This window comes from Meriones unguiculatus, chromosome X, assembly GCF_030254825.1.
Source record: "Meriones unguiculatus strain TT.TT164.6M chromosome X, Bangor_MerUng_6.1, whole genome shotgun sequence".
Lineage (NCBI taxonomy): Eukaryota > Metazoa > Chordata > Mammalia > Rodentia > Muridae > Meriones > Meriones unguiculatus.
Window position 1 is genome coordinate 42,167,631 of NC_083369.1, and position 6,016 is coordinate 42,173,646.

Below are 6,016 nucleotides of genomic sequence, written 5' to 3' on the forward strand. Positions count from 1 at the left end.
AAGGAATTCCAGGTGCTAAGCAAGGAATTCCAGGTTCTTGCTCAAGCCCCAAATAAAAACCCTGCCATATAGCTGCTCAGGGCTCTCCTCTCTGATTCACTGAGTTGGTGGCAGTGGAGAGACTGAGGTTAAGCCCAAATAAAGCTCTTTGCACTTGCATATATGGCCCAGCTCCTGGTGGTCTTTGGGGACCTTAAGATCTGGGCACAATAATGTGTGTGTGTTTGTGTGTGTGTGTGTGTGTGTGTGTGTGTGTGTGTGTGAAAATTGTAGTTACTAGGAAGCTGTAAATTGAGCCTAAATATCTGTGCCAGGTGTGAATAGATGTGGTCAATTTACTAGATAGAGAAATTCTTAGCTATTTTCAGCAGAGAAATGTTAGTTAAGAGATCAAGAGGCCTAGGACTCTCAGGTTTGGTGTAGGGGCTGAGAGGTCAATGTTGTTGGTCAAAAGAAGGAATACCTGGGTAGAAGCAGAAAGGAAAGACATGTATCTCCCTGACAGCTGAGGTTTAAATGAGGAGCCCTTGAGTCTTCCCCAAGCCCTGCCTCTATCATAGCCCAAGATGCAGCTTAGAACTCTTTATTTGTAAGAGGTTCACACTTCATTTGAGTATGTGTTTATTCATACTCTACAGATTTCAAACATATGGAAAAGTACTTCCATTCCTACAAAAAATATGTTTTTTGTAGTTTGAAGTTTTTATTGTCTGCCCCTTTTTATTACTATTTGATTCTTGAGACAGGATTTCTGTAGCCCAGGTCTGCCCAGAACTCACTACATAGCTCAAGGTGCCCAGAAATTTCTGATCTTCCTGCCTCAGTCTCCCCAGTTACAGGAGTATAGGAGTGAGCCACTATGTCCAGCTTGCCACCACTTTTCTGTATATGGATGACATTGTTGTTTACCCTGCCTTTTTTTTAAAGACAGGGTTTCTTTGTATAGCCCTGGTGTCCTGGAACTTACTTTGTAGACCAGGTTGGCCTCGAACTCAAGAGATCCACCTGCCTCTGCCTTTGGAGTGCTGGGATCAAAGGCATGTGCCATCACTGTCTGGCAGATTTTTGTTCTTACATTTTTTTCTTTAATGTTATTTTAAATTAATCTTTCTGTCTTATTACAAAGTGTCGGTAATATTTTAATGGTTTCATAACATTTTAGAGAGACCATCTATGGGTTTCTTAGTCCAAAATTTTATAAACGATATTTGAATTCAAATGTTTTCTCTTTTGCAAATAATACAAGTATCTTTAAACACATACTTTTCAAGCACCTATTATCAGTTGCTATCTATCATCGATCTACTATTTTTCAAGAGAAGATGAGGATGGAAAAGAAGATGGAGAAGATGCTAAGAGATGGGAAATGGAACAGACGGTTAGTCCATGCTGCAAACACAGATCCTGGTCGTGGCGCTTAGGCAGGCAGCGCCACCACTGCAGCGTGAGCTGGGGAGGCAGCCCCTCCCTGGGACTGCGGACTGCTAGGCGACGCCCTTGCTGCCGCAGTTTCGCCTTGGCCTCAAGCGGTCTCTGGCTCCCCCTGCCGTTCACAACGCAACCCTCAGTTCCTGGTCTCCTTTATCTGTCCCTTCCTCCATTTTGGAGAAATATTTCCCGGCCTTTCCCTCCCCTTCTTTTTTCAAGCCCTCCCGCATGGTAATTTCAGTGTCCTCTCCCGCGGACCCTCTTGAGAAGCTAGCTATTGTAGCTAGGCCTAGAGGGAATGGACAGACCAAGAGAAGTCCGGAATGGCTGGCCAGCAGGATTCAGGATTCAGGTCCCTCTTGGTACTGTTGTTGTGGGAGCTAACCCTAACCCTGGTTCCCAGAAATCTCCGGACTGAAACCTCCGGAAAGCAGCAGCTCTTTCTGCTTTGTGGTTCTAAAAGGAGGTGCCAAAAAAAAAAAAAAAAAAAAAGGCAATTTTTGGCGTTTGTGGCACTGCAGGGTCATGAACTCCATTTCCCAATCTGCAGGCAGAGGAATTGGGAAGTGAGGGAAGTACAGCACTCTTAGGTCTCTGAGTGCAGAGACTTGCCATGGGGACCAAGGTTCAGGTCCCCATTTTTGTTTGTTTGTTTGTTTATAGCTTTTTTTTTTTTAGTTTTATTATTAGTTACATTTTGTTAACTCTGTATCCCAGCTGTATCCCGCTCCCTCATTCCCTCCCAATCCCACCCTCCTTCCCTCATCTCCTCCCTGCCCCTTTCCAAGTCCACTGATTGGGGAGGACCTCCTCCCCTTTCATCTGACCCTGTTTTATTAGGTATCTTCAGGACTGACTGCAAAGTTCTCCTCTGTGGCCTAACAGGACTGTTTCCCCCTTGGGAGGTGGGGAGGTCAAAGAGCCTGCCATTGAGTTCCCCTTACTTGTTCCCCTTACTATGGGAAACCAATTGGTTACTTAGCTACCACGGGCTACATCTGAGCAGAGGTTCTAGGTTATATCCATACATGACCGTTGGTTGAGTGTCAGACTCAGAAAAGACCCTGTGACCAGATATATTTGGTCCTTGTGGAGCTCCTATTCTCTCCACATCATACTAACTCCCCTTCTTTCATATGATTCTCTGTACTCTGCTGAAGGTTTGGTTATGAGTCTTTGTATCTGCTTTGAAACACTGCTAGGTAGAGTCTTTCAGATGCCTTCTGCGGTAGACTCCTGTCATGTGTTCAATGCACATCCCATTTGTCTTTCTAAGTGAGGATTGAAATAATATGGAATGCTTCATGAATTTACATGTCATCCTTGTGCAGGGGCCATGCTAATCTCTGTATTGTTCCAATTTTAGTATATGTGCTGCCAAAGCGAGCACCCCATTTATTTTTAAACAGCATCTCAAGATGGCAAAACAACTAACTACTCAGCAGAGGGCATTGTTGTGCTAGGAAGCAGCCTTCTCACAAGTCCTTTTAACCAGTTAATACCCTCTTATTTGTTCATTTTGCATCACTGTTTCCTTTTTTTCTCAAATCTAACCCTATCTTGTCCCAGGGTCTACTCTGCATGCACACACTGCCTTAGTGCTACATAAATCCGGTAGAAAATTAACCCAAGTGGGAACCAATTGGCATTCCATCTCCCCTAGAATCATCCTTTGCCATGCCTCTACATACCTCTGTTTGCTTGGACCAGACTATCTGCATTGCCACCCCAGGCCAAGTACTATATGACCTGACTCAAACTCCATAAGGACCGGTTTTCAAGCAGAAGAAATAACCCCCCAATAGACAAATGTGAAGACTGATTCCAGAAAGCAATAAGGTTCTGCTCTAGGGACCCCACAGATCTAGAAAATAAGGCAGTTCACTTGTGTGGCTGCCAGGAGAGAAGGGGCAGGGGATTCCAGCCAGGTCTCTGATTCGCTGGAGGATGTTGGCTCTGCCTAACTGGAGATCACAAAGACTTGGGATTCACAGATATTTTCCCATTTCTGCCAACTGGGCTAGCTAGCTAATCTTCGTATATCATTCTACACATTCACACATTCACTCCTTGGCTATTGCGATGTAAAGGGGTATAAGAAGAGCTCAGAAGATGGGAGAATAAGACAGGACTACATCATATTCAGGTGCAGTTGGGGACCACAGAAGACCTGTTGTAAGTCTTGGAGTAGAAGAGGGAGTGCTACTTTTTTTTTTTTTTTTTTTTTTTTTTTTTTTTTTTTGCTCTTCATAAAGGACCAAAGCCAACACCCTATAGCCAGAGAGTAATTAACACAAGGAAAGCACAAAAAGGTTTTTATCGCAGTTTTACTTGATAAAGTGTTACTGGGGAAATAGCGGTTCCCACTTTGATTCTTAGTCTCCTTAATAAAATTTAAAACAGACTGGGAAGGAAGCTCAAAGACCATTTTATTAGAGTTTAAAAGAAACACAAGGCAGGTGAGCCAGCTGCCAAGTGAATGGAGAGTCAGGGTTCAAGAAAACCGGCATGTTCATTGATGACTGTCAGCAAGTAGCTTCATGGCAGACAAAGAAGTGAATCTCAGAAACCAAGTGAGAAAACCCAGACTGTCAAGAAAAGATGCTTAGGCTTTTGGCCAGTATCCAGAAAAGAGCTAGAAAGGAGGAAAGGGAGAAGTTATGCTTTTTGAGTTAGGCAGGCTTAGTGGAAGCTCTGTAAGCAACTAGAGTGGAGGAGGTAATTCTGGGAAGCATACTTGAATTACCTCATTAAGGGAATAATTGCTCCCCTTATCTCCTATCTCCATCATGTGAATCAGTTTTCTCAAGGTGAAGTCTCCTGGTCAGGTGATGAACAGACCCAGTTGGATGAACTAGGAGAGATCCATCCTCAGTAGCCTCCAAATCTAATTCCATGTTAAGAACTGAGGTCCCTTAGAAGCTTTTAGGGACCCCGGACATCAAGAATGACACAGTAAGAATCCAGACCAGGAAGTTCATTACTGTTTGATTCAGAGGAAAAAATGATCACTGATGTCCCTCATTCTGGGAAGGCAACAGTACCAAAGACAGAAATTTAGGAAAACCTAGCTAAAATGTACAAAACCACACCAGATGTCATCTTTGTAATTGAATTCAGAAAACATTTTGGTGATGGTAAGATAACTGGCTTTGGCATGATCTATGATTCTTTGGACTATGAAAAAAAAAAGAATGAGGCTAAACATAGACTTGCAGGACACAACCTTTAGGAGAGGAAAAAGACCTCAGGAAAACAGTGAAAGGAATGTGAGAACAGAATGAGGAAGGTCAGGGAGACTGTAAAGGCCAGTGTTGGTGTTGGCAAAAGACAAAAGGAATTCTGTGGTGACCTCATCAGCTGTGAAGGTGAAAAGTTCTAGGCAAACAAATACACTCAAATTTCCCAAGTGAAAATTAAAAAAAAAAAAAAAAAGACTAAAATAAGGTTCTAAATGAGGTTCTAAAATAACTTAGGAGATGGGCTGAAACTGAGGCATAGAAAGATTTAGGGTGTCTCCTCTTGCTGACTTTCAGGCCTTGAAAAGGGAATCAAAGGAACCCAGAAAGACAGAAAGAATGCAGCAAAACCATCCGAGTGTGGATTGACCATAAACAAGAGGACATAACATTAAGACAGCAGTTGAGTATGCAAGATCCCAAGACTAATAGTGTCACTCCTAACCTTATAATAGATGAGACACATCTTGGAAAACCCAAAGATCCAATTCCAAAGCTCTTTACCAAAAATGATGGGTGTTTGGACTGGAGGTTTAGTCACATCATGTACAGCTTCCAGGCAGCTATGCAAAAGAAGAAACATAAAGAGAAACCAGACCAGAAACTAGAGCCTCCAAACATTTTTGGAGTGTCTGGCTTCCCCCAGGACATAACCAAGGCCATTTACAGCTTTTGGTCAATAATATGGACAAAAATTATTCCTAAGACTCTGACCTAAAGCTGTCTGACCATTTTTTTTTTCTGTCCACATCAACGGCAGCGTTCAGATTCACAACCCAAAGTCCTCAGGATGACCTGTCTGATTTTAAAGGTTAGGCTTGCATTTTACTTATACATATTTCAGGCAAACCAGTACTGATTCATCATGACACAGTCAAGTATAAAACATCATCTAACAAATCTTAAAAAAAAAAAAAAATCTTAAAGAACAAAGCAAGGTTGGCAAGAAGCTCAATAGGTAATGGGGTTTGCTGCTAAGCATAACAACCCAAATTCAATCCCCAGGAGTCCTGATGGAAGAAGAGAACTAGCCCTCCAAAGCTATTTTCTGATCCCGCATATGTCTACCCCCAACACATATGATAGATAAGTGAAGCAATTTTTAAAAAAATATTAAAAAAACAAACAAACAAAATAGTGGTTGTAGAGAAACCCATAGTCCTCAAGGGTAAAGGAAATCAATGAAACATATCAGAACTTAAATCCTTTACCTGATAATTGTCCTTTTAGCAAGTAAAGCTTGCTATTGGCCAAGAACAGAAATGATTAATCCTTTATCATACATCTTTGAGATTATTACTTCCTGCACTTGAGGTTAGCGCCTATACCTAAAGACTCTCAAACTTGTA

The 6,016-nt window shown here is 42.2% G+C and overlaps 1 non-coding gene and 1 pseudogene across 1 annotated transcript; one reads left to right on the plus strand and one right to left on the minus strand.

The window, feature by feature from the left end:
- The first annotated feature begins 1,751 nt into the window (after positions 1-1,751).
- On the plus strand, positions 1,752-4,810 carry LOC110540148 (small ribosomal subunit protein eS24-like; annotated as a pseudogene).
- On the minus strand, positions 2,715-2,818 carry LOC132650306 (U6 spliceosomal RNA). Its single transcript, XR_009588673.1, has one exon. It is a non-coding gene; the product is annotated as a U6 spliceosomal RNA (small nuclear RNA).
- Positions 4,811-6,016: the final 1,206 nt, after the last annotated feature.